General features: G+C 39.3%; 1 protein-coding gene across 2 annotated transcripts in view; it reads left to right on the top strand.

Annotated features, from left to right (window-relative positions):
• CRY1 (cryptochrome circadian regulator 1) overlaps positions 1 to 15,990 on the top strand; it is a 39,281-nt gene that overhangs the window by 5,911 nt on the left and 17,380 nt on the right. The gene's annotated exons all lie outside the window — the stretch shown is intronic.

The raw sequence follows: 15,990 nt of genomic DNA, 5'->3' as shown, positions 1-15,990 counted from the left end.
ATTTTTTGTCAAACTGTCAAAATGTGAGAAATAAGCCTGCTAGCTGAGAAATTACACTGTGTTTGTTTCCTTATTTTGGTGAGTGATCTTGTATCACCAGATTCAGTAATGTAACTATTATTCAGTTGGACAAGAAGACTGCACTGGTTGGTCTGGAGGGAGCAGGCAGTACTGCAAATTGAATTGTGCTCAGTAAGTTGGTTTTTCCAAATAGCCGTTACTATAGGCCAGAAAAATTATAGTGAGCATCTATGCAATTTGGGTTTTGACTCCAAGGTTGACCTTGAAGTAATCTTAGTTCCTCAAGTTAAGAAATTTTGAGGTTTTAGACACCTGGTTTTACATCATTAATCTCCAGGTTTCAGGATGTCCAGAGAAGATCTGGGTCAAGTGTTCTTAATGTGTGAGAATAGTATGTGGGTTTTGAGTATTAAGGAAGAAATGTGGTTTTGAAACAAGTCCATAGGGTTTTTAAGTCTTCCTTCTCTTGGGACCAGTAATCTATTTTTGTTTTATTTTAAATAAGTATCAATAGATCACGTTGTAGGGGAAGGTAATCAGTCTGCACATCATGGTATTTCCTGCTCTGGTCACAAAGGGGGAGGGTGATAACCCCCAACAAACACCATCTGTGATGAATGTGAAAGCAGCTTTTTTTAGGCAGTTGAGAATGCAGCATTCTTTTTTTCTCAACTGATCAGTATGTGGCAGTGTCAATGAATTCTGCATCAGTTCTCCAAGTTATTTTATATATTATCATTCTCTTTTGGCCATTTTAATACAATAAAATATACTCTCCTCCAGTTTGGGAAAATGTCTTTATCCCAACCAATGGAAGCTACTCTTTAAATATATTATGCAAGTGTTGCAGAAAAGCCTGTTTATCGTTGTGCTCTGCCTGAACTTTTTGGTTTCTAACAGTTTATCTACAGCATGGAAGCCTTTATTTCAGAAGTGGTTCTTTTCCATACTCTGTCTCAGTGCCTGGCAGGTTTTCAGGTTAGTTATATAACCTGTGATAGGAGGAAGGTCAAGCTGCCAGCAAAGTCGGCCATTTTTTCAGTGTAGAAGTCACACTAAAGTCTGTGATATTATGAATTTGCATACTGGAAGAAACTCTGTGCTTTACAGAATTTTGTGATCTTCCCATAAGGACCTAAAAGGGCAAAAGTCAGCTTGAGCACGAGTGGGTTGTGTAAGCAGTGTGAGAGTATGTGGCTTTGTGTGCCATGGGCTTAGGAATTTGCATATCACGTTTTAGCAGGTTTAATAGCCATACCTTTGGCTACCCCTAGGAAAGGACTGGATTTGATTACCAGAGTAAGAACTTCGCAGTATTTTGGTGCAATACATTTCACTTAGATTTCTCAGAACTCTTAATTTAACATGGAGCAAGGTTAGTTTGTGTGCTTCTGTGTACTTCTGGCTTTCATGTTCTTTGCAATCTAGGTCAAGAGGTGAGCTATAATTGCAATGTTCTTCTAACCCTGAAGCCTCCATTTGTTTTTCAGGTCACCATAAAGCATTTGCTTTCACTGCTTTGGAGTTTCATGAGTGTGAATGATTTTTTGTAAGGGAATAAAGCTTCAGTGGAGGTGAAGGATAGACTGGAAAGGACAGGTCAATATTTCAGTGTTCAAGTGTGTAAGTGGAGATGGCTGTGGCAAAAGTCTACATGTGCATCTGTATTTTTGGAACAGTTACAAATTGGAGTGCATTCCAGTTACCAGTGAAGATAATAAAAACCAACACATGAGCTTTGTTAGCATTAGTTTAGACAGTAGCTGAGCTGCAGTGAACAGAGCTTCCTAAAATACAATTTTATTTTTTGCAAGTTCTGTACTTTTCTTTTTTTTTAAATTATTATTTATTTTAAAATTGCATTAATATTTGAAAAGTCTAAAATTCAACATTGGTAAACCTGGCCAGGAAATAAGAATTTCATAATACTCAGGGCTTCAGAAGTAAATTCAGGTGTTAAACTGTTGCTTATAATCTCTTTGAAAAGTGCAACAACTTTCTTGCAATAAGACAAAACCTGTTCAGTTTATCAGAGATGGAAGGGATTTCTTCCAGTTGAACATTGGTTAGGATGTGTCTTGCATATCTAATTTTTGTATTGACAGGTATGTGATGTACACCAGAGCTTTTGTGTTATGCATTGCTTTCTCCTGCAATTAAACTAGAGAAATTTTATGGACCTGCTTCAGAAATGTACTTTATCTCAGTGTTTATTAATTTGTAGGAAATCTTTCCCTTCCTGTTCACTCTCATGCATTTCTTCTCCAACATCTGTGTGGTTGAGGCTCTTTCACAGACATGAAAAGTTAAGGCTGTAAAATTCTTGCAATGAAGGTTTGTACCCTTTCATAACACAGACCCTCATCCCTTCAAAATTAAAACCAGAAACGTTGAAAAAATTCTGTTTAAGCTCAAATGGGGAAGTTGTGAAGTATGAACATGTGCTATGAATTCTTCAGTGATGGAGATGAAATATCTATAGTACAGGTTACTTAGGAACAATTCCTGTAAGGAAAACTTGGATTTTTCTATCTGTTATTTATCCAAAGTATGATATCCATGACGTAGGAAATGCTTTATTTTTTATAGTAAGGAACCTGTGGAGTTCAGTGCTTGCAGAATTTTGTTTGCCTGTTTCTCAATGCCAATGTTCTACTGACCTTGTTGGTGAGGGGTAAACTGTGCTGCAATTGAGAGAGAGAGACAGAAAGTGGTTGAAAAAACAGAAATAGGAGTGTAAAAAACAGAAATAGGAGTGTAATTTGCATCAGCCAGAGAAATAAATAGGTGACTTGTTCATGTAGGCTGCTTGCTACTTCATGCCTTGTATAGTTCATAAAACATGATCGTGGTCTGAATGGTTGCAGTTTTGCTGTGCACTAAAGATACAGAACACCATGGCAAACTTTATCTCAATTTCACAATCTGTGCAGTTCTGAAGTACTGGGAAAGTGTACCAGAGAATTGTGATACTGCATTTTATAGAGCCACTGGCATTGAAAATAGTTAGTGGTTTGATTTCTAATATATTGGATTCGTTGAAGAATGGACTAAATGTTGTCTTTGCTATGTTCTCTACAGAGTTTCCTCTGAGTTGAAATTTTCTGTCTGTAAATCCTGTGACATCAAGTGATTTTTTTTTTTTCTTTCTCCTTTATATTTTATATTCTAGAGACTAAACAAGCTCATTTTTTTTCTAGAAGTCTTAAAGTTGAAGAAAACATTGTGGCTTTTAGCAGAGATTACCTAATATTTTTTCCCTTTTTTCTGTCTGGTGGGAGAAGCATGACTACATCTGTAAAATTGAGACATGCGTTTAAAAGAAAACATTCTCCACAGTAATTTTTGCCATCCAGGTTTCAGAAGGGCCTTTGGGGGAGGAGGTTGCATTTCAGTTTTGTTCTTTATAAGTCTTGCTGTTAGTGAACTCATCCAAGTCTTAATGAGGGTGATCAAGCCAAGGATGGCATCTGAATTATTTGTTTTATTTGTGTTGCCTAGGGATAATTCCTGTGACTTTCCATCATTACTTTTCAGTAGATGACAGGCCTGGTATGGTCTAGTTTACAGTGCTTTATCCGTGTTTCTTTTTAGGCAGTGTAACTGTTTGCTGTTTACTGCTATTGCACAGTATCTCCCAAGCCCTGTGAATGCTTCCTTAAATGACTCTATGAGAGACTTAAATTTTTAATTTTTTTCTCTAGCACACTCTTTCACTTGGATGATCTAGAAACATCTACTAGTATGTAGTTTGTTCAGTTTATGACAAAGGAAAAAAATTGTAAATTGCTGTGATATTGACAGTTCTGCTTTAATTGTTGTGTATTTCCCCCTTTTATTTCAAGGCTTTTGTAACCTGGGGAGACCTGTGTAAAATCAATTTTCCTCATATAGTCATGGTGCTTTTCAGTGAGTAGGGTTTTTTTACGTGGTTGAAATTTCCTTTCTGGAAGGTAGTTGCCAATAAATTTACTGTTGAGAAGTACTTTATTTCAGCAGTAGTGTGTTTTTCTTCTAAACCATGGAGAAAATCATGAGTTTGTGGGGGATAATGTGCATCTTTCTATTTTTACATTTTAGAACTTGGCTTTCTGCATTCTTTTGAATATAATTTCACCAACCCCTCTTTTTCAGTGCCAACACCGAAACAGTATGTTAGTTTGTCAAAGCAAAATTTTTCAATGCTGCATTTGCTGAAAGTTTTACTCCAATTTTTTACTGCTTCCATATGAGACAGCACAATGAAGCTTGCATTTTTGGCACTGGAAGTCACACTTTCAAACTGAAAACTGTTACTAGTAATTGTATGTTCCTCTTTCAGCAGCAGCCTTCCCTATTTTTTTTTCATAATTCTGCACTTTTTTCCTCTATTAGTCTGTCTTTATTCCAGAATCTTACCTTAGAGTTGTTGCTCTATGGCTTGTCAAGTGCAGTTGTAAAGTAAAAATAATTTTTAGGCTTTTAGGGTGTTTTTTTACTATTCTATTTGAAGAGTATGTGATTTTCAGGAACAGTTATGTCATTTTAAGTGGCTTGTTCCCAAATGAAAGTGTGGGGGAAATTCCAAAAACTTTTCCACTTGCAGTACCGTGTTGTCACCAGTTGCAGTATTTTTCCTGCTGAACTTAGAAATTTTAAGAATACTTAAGGTAAAGTAAGCTTTGGAGAGCTTTTTTTCTGTGTTCTTTGTTTTTCTGCTTATATCATATGAGCTGTATCTGTCAGAAGCTTTCTGTTGACTGGAGTTTTAATTACGGTGTACCATATGGTAATGCCTAGCTTGCCTTTTCTTGGAATGAATTTTCTTTTGCTTGGAAATGTTTGTCTCTTGTGCTTGTCTGTTTAATTTTACCGTGAAGGAAAGCTTTTGAACTTGGGATTGAATAAATTGATCAAAAAATACCTAAGTACCAGTCACTGTGATTGATGTTTGAAGTCTTGCAGTCTTGTTTCTACAGAGGTAATTATTTCCTTCATTAGTTTAAGAGGTGATACTTTTTTCCGTTGTCATAAGGAAAAATGCTGATTTTAACAGCAACAGTAAACAGGAAATTATGTAATTGTCAGCATTTCTTCCTGGATTTGTGTGGTGCCTTTGTATCTCCCCTGTCCAGCGCATGCAGGGTTAAATAGGGTTTAAAAACATGTGAGCTTTACCTGCCATTCACCAGGGTTTTTCTTTTACGCAGATTTAGTGTTATTTAGACCTGTAATGAATGATGGTGCCCATGAGCTTGTGCTTGGTTGGTGGTACAGGAACAGCCTGTTTGTGCCGAAGTTTGGTGCCAGCTGTTGAGTCTGGCAGGGGACACGCTGTTCACGAGCGGCTGTTCCTTTTCACACCTTCCCCTTCCATTCTTTATCAGCTCCTCCGGCTCTGAGCGCTGCCGTGGGACTTTTTGAGCTCCGAGCACATATTGGGTTTCACGTAACCTTTAGCCACCAACACTTCTGAATATGACACAGAGGAGCAGAACCGACCCGCTGCTTGTACCTGCTCAAATGAAGCCTTTCTCTGTCCCTGTTGGGAGTAAAGCTCGGCTGTGGTACAGGAATCCTCTCGGAGCGGCTCCATAGGGGAGGAATATTCGGCTCTTACTACAGCGGTTACATATAACTGGAAAAAGTAGGTCATTGTGGCAGGGAGTAGTCCAAACAGCCGCCCGGTTGCTGCAGCAACGACCTACTTTACGAAACTATTTTTGTTGATTCATATTGAAACGTTCTTCTTGAAAGCGCTATAAGGAAATGATCAGGTTAGGAGATATGTAACAATGAAAGCTGCAGGCTTTGTGGGCTCCTCCTGCCCTGCTCCTTCCCCTCCACCCCCCGCCCCCTTGGTCTTGCCCCCTGATGTTGGATATAGGAGGATTAAAGCAAATAAGGTTTGTTTCTGTTCAGTTAGACCTCTAGTGGGGAACACCTTTTTTTGCATTGTAACAATAATGCCTATCATTGATTATGTTTCCAGAGTTCAGAGCCTACAAGTCTTCCCCTATAAATTTTGTCTATAGAAATAATTTTAGAGTTAAAACGAACAAACAAAAAACCCACCTTGTTCTAGGAAAAGATAAACTCTTTCTTTAGTGCTGGAACAGGCTCCCCAGGGAAGTGATCACAGCATCAAGCCTGACAGAGTTCAAGAAGTGTTTGGACAATGCTCTCAGGCACATGATGCAATTCTTGGGGTTGCTCTGTGCAGGGCCAGGAGCTGGACTCTTTGGTCCTTGTGGGTCCCTTCCAACTCAGGAAGGGACCTTTTCTGGAATGCTAACAATTCCTCTTGATATTCAACTGCTCTTATACTAATCACTTGTCTCCAACAAAGTTTATCCACATTCAGGAAGGTGGGCTTGGTGCCCGCCCCTTTTTTTTTTTTTTAATTGGCAGTGTTCTTGTCTGAGTCTTTTCTTTTGTTATTAATTCTAATCCTTACACAAGCAAACTGGAAAAAAGTGCAGTGATTCTGTATAGAAGGATGTTCTCCAGTTGTCTACCTTTATTCTTTCAACAGAGTAATAAAAAATGCTGTCACTGATGTTTAGGCAGTGAATTTTGGAAATCCATTCCTGTCTTCTAAAAGGAATGGATAGATGGGGAAAATGTAAAAGTACAGTTGTTATAGTAAAGGTTTCATTCTTTGTAAAATAATTCTTTATCTAAACTACTATGACTTGGGCAGAGATGACTATCACTCCATAGTTATCAGAATCTTCTACTTAACTGTACTATGTAACTTTTTAACATCAATTTAGTTACTTCAAATGATGTACTTTCTGTTGGTCCTGGCCTTCAGTATTGCAGAGAGCTGCTGAAGTTGTGGCAGATGAAGATAGCACGTTTATCTAGAAGTTATTTGGATTTTTTCGTCTGTTGTGTCTTGAGCTATACTTCAGTTCCAGGACTTATGTTACTGAGCTCTGAGCATTTCCTGCGTCAGCTCTGTAAGGTCTCTGCAGCCTGAAGTGAACAGTTACCTCCATTGGTCTGCCCACGTGCTGAGATAGTTGAGGACAAAGTGGAGGTTTTTGGGATTTGTGCAGCTTGGTAAACAAATCTGTGTTTCAGTTACTTGTTTGGGGGGGGGGGGGTTAAGTGTTTTGTTTTTCTACATGATTATTACTCAAAACCATGAATACATCTTGAGCAAGTTTACCTTGTATTCAGCTATAAATGACTAATTTCATCTTTGAAAGACCAGTTCAGAAAACTTTGGCATTTTGATTCATAAGAGTAGCAGTGGGAAGTTAAGACAGTGCTGAAAGTCTGAGCACCATAAGGTGAGCACCAGTCAATTCTAATTAAGATTTCCAAGAATAGCTTCAGGGTATTTTTTTTCAATTTTCCAAACTTTCTACCAATTTCTGTGCTTGCTAAAGGATTTCAGCTATATCCTTAATTCTCTTCTATTAGGTAAATAGATTCTTAGGATATGGGAAGCCAGAGATGATGGAATTGTACCTTAAGGACTTATTTAAGGCAATTTCTCCAGTGTAGTTAAGAAAAATACTTATTTAAGCCAATGTTTTATTTCTAGGAAACATAAAACTGCAAAATTTTACTAGCACTAATTGTAACTTTAAAGAGGTCACTTTAATGTAAGGAGAGGGAGAGGGTTTTGTTAAAGTAAATGAAGGGCAGTGTAAAATCTGTCCTTCAGAATCAGATTGCAAGACTGTCTTGTTGGAGTGCTCTTATCATGCTTGCTCTTTTAAAATGAGCCTTAGCTGTTACTTTCTCATGGACAGCTTAGATTGCTGAAAATAACATGGCTGAAATATTTTATAAAGCAGACCGGCTCTCTGTTAATTACATCAAGCCTTAAGAGCTGCTAATTTAAATAAGAGAGCTTGGATACATGAGAATAAGGTGATTTAAATTTATTTATGTATGAGCATGTCTGTACTCTCAAGTAACTCTAATTTTGTAATTTGCTTCTAGGTAATATTTCCCCAGTTGTCTCCAGTACAATTTGTTTGCTATTGGGTTTTCCTTTATGGATCCAACCAGTTTCTTTCTGGAGAGAGCAGGCATGAAGAATTAAAGTCAAATAATAAAGATTTTGATTTATCAGATTGGAATTAGAGGATTAGAAAAAAATAACCCCAGAATATGTGCATTAAAGAATGGAAGACACTGGGAGAGAGAGATTTAGGAAGCTGTGAGCCTCTTAGTCTCCTATCACCAGCAGGCTGACCTTTGTAACATGAACTAATTTGAGATGTTAGCTTCGAGTTACACGGGAATATTTTAGGTGAGTAATGGGTGCCCTTTGAGTATGAAGTTAAGATCCAGACTTCATAGAAGCTAAATACACTATTTGCTGTGATGTATGGCTCACAAAATAGAAACCAACTCCATAATGCTATTTCATGGAATCACAAAATGGTTGGGGTAGGAAGGGACTTTGGAGATCATCAAGTCCAACCCCCTAAGGCAGACTCACCCAGAGGAGGTTGCAGAGGATGTGTCCAGGTGGATTTTGAGTATCTTCAGGGAAGGAGACTGCAACTTCTCTGGGGCCTGTTCCCGTGATCTGTCACTCCCACAGTAATGAAGTTTTTCTTCGTATTCAGATGGAGCTTCCTGTGTTTCGGTTTGTGCCCATTGCCCGTTATCCTGTCACTGGGCACAGCTGAAAAGAGTCTGACCCCGTCCTCTTAACACTGCCCTTAAGATATTTGTATGTATTGGTAAGATTCCCTCTCAGTCCTCTCTTCTCCAGACTACACAGGCCCAGCTCTCTCAGCCTTTTCTCATTAGAGATGGTCCAGTCTCCTCATCAACTTTGTAGTCCTCCCCTGGACCTTCTCCAGTAGTTCCTTGTCTTTCTTGAACTGGGCAGCCCAGCGTACCCGGCCACAACCCTGGACACATCACTCTGGATGTGGCCTCACCAGTGCAGAGTAGAGTGGGAAGATCAACTCTCTTGACATGCTAGCAATACTCTTCCTAATGCATCCAAGGGTACCACTGGTCTTCTTGATGAGAAAGGCACACTGCTGGCTCCTGGTTTAACCTGTTGTCCACCAGGAATCACAGGTCCTTCTCTGCAGAGCTGCTTTGCAGTAGGACAACATTTAACCTGTACTGGTACTTTCATGCACTTCTCCTGTTCTCCATGACCTTTCAGAGATGATAGAGAGTGGATGATGGTTTAGCAATAACATCTGCCAGGTCCCTCAACACTCATGAGTGCATCTCATTGGGGCCTATGGATTTCTGGATGTCAAGCTTGACTAAAGGATAGCTAATCTGATCCTCCTTGACCAAGGGAAGGTCTTCCTTTCCTCAGAATTTTGCTCTTGCCTCCATGCTCAGGGATTCCCATAGTCTGGCTTTAGCAATAAAGACTGAACAAAGAAAGCATTCAGTAACTGCCTTCTCTGTATCCTTTGTCACCAGGGCACCCACTTGATTCAGCAGTGAGCCCATGTTTCCCTAGTCTTCCTTTTGCTACTTGTAGTGAAAGGTAGGAAGGTGTAGAAGAAGCCCTTCTTGTCATGTCATACATGACATCCCTTGCTAGATTCAATTCCAAATGGACCTTAGCATTCCTTATCATAGCCCTGCATATTCTGAAAACGTGCCTTTATCCCTCCCGAGTGGCCTGTCCCATTTTCCATATTCTGTAAATGTTCTTCTGTTTCAGTTTTGTCAGAAGCTCCTTGCTCATCCACACAGGTCTTCTGATCCTTTTAATTGTTTTCTTACGAATAGGGATGCTCACTGGTCCTTAGCTTGTGAGAAATGATGCTTGAATATTAACCAGCTCCCTTGGACCACTTTACCTTCTTGGGGTCTTAACCCTTGGGATTCCTCCAAGTAGGTCCTTGAAGAGGCCAGAGGTAGCTCTCCAAAAGTCCAGGGTTGTAATCCTACCTATTACCCTGCTTTCTTCATCTTTGGGACATTATGAATGCCTTTTGAATAGGACAAAGAACCAGTGTGTTTCCTTCCTTTGGGAAAGGCTAACGTTGAAAAGATAGTTCAGTTGGAGAGAAATTAATGAGGGATGGTATGTAAGGAAATGCTAGCTTTGTGCCCAGTGTGAGCTAGGTTGGATTCAAATTAGTTTGTTGTTCCTAATAGAGCACTATTGCTTGCTGTAGTTGATATTCTATTCCCACTCCATATCTGAAATGGTCTTTATTCCTTAGTGTCAAAGAAGATGCACCCAAAAGGACTCAGCTTGGAGAGATTAAATTTTAAACATGTTTTTCTCTTGATTATTGTTCAAAGCCCTTTCTTTCATCTGTTTTCAAAGAATGGGTTGGTTTTTTCCCCTGAGAACCTCTTTTACAGCTGTACATGGGCTTGGATGTATCTTGCATTCTTCCTCCATCACAGCTCTGCTTTGGCTTAAAGATTATAACAGTAGTAAATATTAGGGGAAAAAAAGCCAAGTGACGCACTTCATGGTCAGTGTTTGGTTTTGTTTTTGCAAGTGCATCAGCTCTACTAAGTTATGAAAGATGCTGTAGTCCTGAATTGCTCTCTAAAGGAGCTGGTTTTTCTTCACTGAGTGTAGAGCAACCCTGCAGGAGATTAGTTAGCTCCCACAGCTACTTCACTTAAGTATCTAGAGTTGAATAACATGAACTTTTTCCTGCTCTTGTGTATATGCTCAAAGGATAATACCTTTATGAAATGTGTTATTGTATACCATTTTAGGATGTGGAAGTTGGATGTGGGATTCGTTGAAACAATGTGGTACAATAAGGGATGCCTCTGTGACCTTGATTTGGTAACAGGAAAATACTACTGTGGCTGGCTGCCAAAGGGTGCTGTGGAGTGTACATAACACTTAAATCCTGTCTGAGCTTAATCTTCTTATTGTTTCGTAAGAATATACTGCTTGCAGTAAGACACATTGGTTGGTGGCAATCAAACAGGAAAATACACTGGTAAAATATTAAATATTTGTATAAAGGGACATCAAATTTGAGATACTTCCCAGTGCCTCATACTCTGTTTTGGTATTAGATTTGGTATTCGCATCGTGATTCCTGTTGAAATTAGTATGAGGTGTATGTTTACCTGATACTGAAATCTCCTAATAACCTAATCAAACACATGGCAAAGTATGTGTGAAAGAAAAGTGCGCTCTCTCTCTGAAGAGAAAGAAATGGTGCGTGATTTGTGTGACTAATACATTAGGGTCTAATGCTGTAAATTATACTCCCTCTAATAAAATGTAGTTGGTATTATACAGTGTGTAATATTCTTGCTTTTTATTGAATCCAGCTCTACTAAACTCTGAAAGATGAAGGAGGAATATCTGATAACAGTGTTGGAAAAAACAATTGAACAGGGTAATAAAGCTAGCAGATATTAGGCTGCCTAAGATAATTCTGCTAGACAAAGCTGGGTGGCAATCAAATATCCATGAGTCTCATGTTTGACAGAGCTTCTCTATTGATGGAAATCAATGGCTTGGTGTGAGGACTAGTGGATAGATAGAAGGTGTTCAAAAAGACAGGTTAAACACAAGTTTGGATGGATTGCTGGAAGTTGACCAGTCGTGGGTAAAAGGTATTAATCAAATTAGGAGCGGAACAAGTTTTATTACTGTTCTTTTTCACTCAAGTTCTTAAATTTCCTCTCGGAGTGAGGAAACCTAGCTAAATTCTTATATTTTGTGTGTCTGTGCAGTCTAACACTCCTATTAATGGTTAAATTCAGAATCTGGATTAGTTCAGAAAAATTATTCTTAATGGTTTAGCACTAGCATTTTCAGATGTGAATAGCACCTGCAAGAGAAGTCAATGCATTTTAAGTCCCCTCAATTCCCAGCAACTGCCCTCATTTTGTACTGGCAAGGATGGTTATATGTGATTGTGGTTTCTGGGTGTTCATTACTCCTAAAAATAACCCCAAACAAGACTTAACGGTAGCCTTATATAGTGTGTCTATAAGTATCCTTCTTGCTAGTCTCCTCCCCTAAATAAAAGTGTTACCTTTTTAACAGACTGCTCCTGGATAGTCTTTAGTCACGTTAATAGTGCAGAGCCAGGAGCATTGCGTGATGTAGTGCTTGCTTTAGGTCATTTTGTTAATGATTAACTGTGTTAACAATTATTAATTGAACTTTTGAATAGCTACTTTGATGGTATCAGTTTATTTCAGTTGCAGGGTAGCTAAAATTATGACCCGTATTATGCAACTATTGCCAGTTTCTGGCAATTAATTTATATTTTAGACCCCAAACGTACCTTGTATGATTGACAGCAGGGAAGGTTGTGGAGTTTCTAGGAGTCAACTACTAAGATTTCGTGTGCATGTCTTTTAAAGAGTGAAGTCTTCAGCAGCTTTGATGACAGTTCTGAATATCATAATTAGATGTCTCTGGCAAAATGTGTGTAATGCTCTCTAAGAATGTTGCTTGCAGACAGGTATGCTTTGCATCAGCATCTTCCCCATGTTAAAATAAGTCTTTTCTGCCTCCCTCTATCATGCCAGTGGTGCACGTACCTCACATCGTTTGCTACTGTGAAATTATTAGGGAACATTTCCTTCTGGTTTGCCCAAGGGATCTTTTAGACCAGATACAGGAAACTGGGCTGATGCGTTAATCTGATAAAAAAAAGGGCATCCTTTTTGTGTCTTTTAATGAAGTCCTACAGCTCATGTAATTCATTCGAAGTATAAAAGACAGTGCTTTCCCATTGACTGTTAGGTTAAGGGAAAAAAGTTAGTTTAGATTGTAGACTCAGAAACATGACCTGGTATTGTAGGGAGAGATTTAAATACCTTCTCATTGCCGCAGTCTGGCATAAAGTATAGTAGAGTTCAAGCCTAGTAGCTCTTATTTCATAGCTGCTGTGAAGAAACTTTGCCTCTAGAGCTCATATACTGAAAAGAAATACTTTTTATGAGATGGAAATTTCGTATTCATTTTCAATTCGTAGACTAATTTACCATTCATTTTTGGTTTTGTTCTACTGTGAAAGGAACGTGTTTGTGAGCATTTTGGTGTATCTTTTCAGAGAGAAAGGTCAAGTCATTTTGCATACAGTTAAAGATGCTGTGCTGCTTCTGCAGGTTTTAGGGGTACTCATGAGAAAAATAGGACATGAAAACTTGGGTTATGACAAATAGTTGATTCGATTATTAAGTTTCTTGGTAAGGGGTGTATTTAAAAGCGATTATTTAAGAAGGTTCATATTGAACAAGGCTCTTTGCGGGGGAGATTGGACTAGATGACCTTTAAAAGTCCCTTCCAACTCAAAGTATTTTGTGATTCTATAAATCTTTGTAAAGGCTTTTATGTTAGACAACTTTTATTAGCACTTTAATGAGAAAATGCCTTTAGATGTGGTATAGCATAAACACTGTTGATGAAAACAGAATAGATGATTAATTATTTGCATCACATTTTGTTAAAACACATTTGGTTCAACTGAAAGATTCAATGCTTAAAAAATGGAATGCTTGTTCTGAGTAACTACTTGTAAACTGAGTCTGTGTTCTGGAAGCCAAAAGCAGTATTCTTTTGCATTGCTGTTACTCTAGATATTGTCGGGTCACTAGGGCTTGATTTGGTCGATTATTTTTGAACATTGTGCTTTCCGTAAGTATTGCAACACAAGCTGTGGTTTGGCTGTTTTTAATTTCTTCTGGTTTTTGTTGAGGTAAGGGGGGGCGGTGTGTGTGTCCCCTGGCCACCCTCCTGCTCTCTTCCTACATATATTTAACAGTTTGAGTCTATGCTGTTATTTTTGTTAAGTACCTAAAAGAGTTTTATGGCGATTGAAATGCTGGAGTGTGGTGAGAGATAAGAGAGATAATAGAGGGGATTTGGGGGACCAACAGAGATTAAACAGTATTAAGGGCAAGTTTAGGGATCTTGGATGTGAATTGGAGACTGGGTCGGTGCATGTTATCTTCTTGAATAGGATTTTGTGCCAAGTCCAGACTAGAAGTTATGTATTGTGGTCAGTCAGGTAGGAAGAAAAGAGATTGAGAAAATAGAGGGAACTGAAATGTCAATAGGAAAAAAATCAAAAGTTTCCTGAAATACAGGAATAGTTATGAATATTTTATGTCACCAGTTTCTCTTCATAACCTTTCCCTATACTCCATGAGATGAATTTAGACAACAAACAAACCTGTGTAACAACAACAAAACTCCATAAAACCAAGCCACAAAAAAAACCCCCAAAACCCTCTGGACTATTCCAAAGTTATCCAGGACAGTATTGCAGTTTGTCTTCCTAGTGATTTGTGAAGTGTATGTGAATGCACATGCTCCTTGAAGGTGAGATTCACATGGGTAAGACTAATGAATAACATCTGTCATTCCAGGTTTAAAAAAATGAAGCTGTAATTTTCAGAGTCCAGATGGAATTGACTTTGTCCTGGGAACGTGGGGCTCAAGTTCTCTCTGATAGAAGCATATACAACTCTGATCTGATTCTTAAAATGACTCCTGCATGGTTTCTAACTAAAGGAGTATAGAGAAGTTTCTTTTTCTTTTCTGACTAGCCTAGAGTTTTTTCAAAACAAAACCGAGCAAAGTGAGAAAATTAGGCATTTTTGGTTTGTTCTAGTCATTAAACATCTCACATAGTTTGCCAGCCAAGAGGCCATTGTATTCTTTTATGCTGGCTGCCAAGAGTCCTGTTCTTACTCTTTCAGGTCGAGTGAGCCACACATTTTAGGCATTTAATAGCAGCCAGGGGAGGTTCCTCCCAGCCTTTTAGATAGTGTTTTTGGTAAGTTTTTTCCCCATGTAAAGTTGGAAGCAATGTGTGTTAGGTAGGCATCACTTACATACTGCTAAATACTTAGAAAATGGATGTTAGCAGGTTTACAGCAATCATGTATGCTGTATCCCTCCTAGAAGGTGTAGCATTTTCATTGTATCTGGTTAGCTTTTAGGATTCGTCTTAAAAATCTAGGTGTCAATGAGCTCCTGATTTTAGTACACCTGGTTGCTCAGTGTCTTGTCTTCATAACACTGTGGGCACTTGCAGAGGTGCTCCTGCCCTTCCATGGTAGCTGTGCACCTTCTCACCAGGCACAGGCGCCGTCTCCAGCTGTCGTGGCACTGCTTCCCCGGCCTCGGTCTGGGGCGGTTGCTCCAGAGGTGTTATCGCTGTGGCCTTGCACCTGCACAGTGTCATTACAGCAGCTTTCCTCAGGAGTAATGGACTGCAATGTGGGAATTGCCTCTTTTTCCCTCCCCCCACTTTGGGTGTAGCTTGTGGTTTATGGCAGGGGATCCAATAATGTGTGAGCACAGAAGTTAATGACCACCAGGCATTGACTCAGCAGTTGCCCGGATCACCATGTGCTTTGCTGAGTGCCAACAGCACTGTAAGAAGGAATGGCTGAGAGGGCTTGAGCAGCTCCTGGTGAAATATATATTGTTAGTACAGAGTCATAGAATGGTTGGGGTAGGAAGTGACCTCTGGAGATCACCTAGTCCAACTGTCCCTGCTAAAGCAGGTTCACCTGGAGCAGGTTGCACAGGATCATGTCCAGATGGGTTTTGAATATTTCCAGAGAAGGAGAATGCAGCCTCTCTGGGCAGCCTGTTCGAGTCTTCTGTTACCCTCAAAAAAGTTGTTCCTCATATTCAGATGCAGCTTCCTGTTTCAGTTTGTGCCTATTGCCCCTAGTCTTTTTGCTAAGCACCACTGAAAAGAGTGGCCCTGTCCTATCGACGCTGCATTTAAGATATTTGTATGCATTAATAAGATCCCTCTCAGTCATCTCTTCTCCAGACTACCCAGGTCCAACTCTTAGCCCTTGCTCATAAGAGGGATGCTCCAGTCCCCTCATCATCTTTGTAGCCCTCCACCAGACCCTCCCCAGTAGTTCCTGGTCTTTCTTGGACTGGGGAGCCTAGAAGTGGACTCAGCATTCCAGATGTGGCCTCACCAGGGCAGAGTAAAGGGACAGAATCACCTGCCTCAACCTGCTGACCACATGAGAAAAATATTATGGAGGAGCCACTTGTTA

This window comes from Corvus cornix, chromosome 1A, assembly GCF_000738735.6.
Source record: "Corvus cornix cornix isolate S_Up_H32 chromosome 1A, ASM73873v5, whole genome shotgun sequence".
NCBI classification, from domain to species: Eukaryota; Metazoa; Chordata; class Aves; order Passeriformes; family Corvidae; genus Corvus; species Corvus cornix.
Note: the sequence above shows the minus strand (reverse complement) of the source record. Positions and strands in the feature narration are given on the sequence as shown.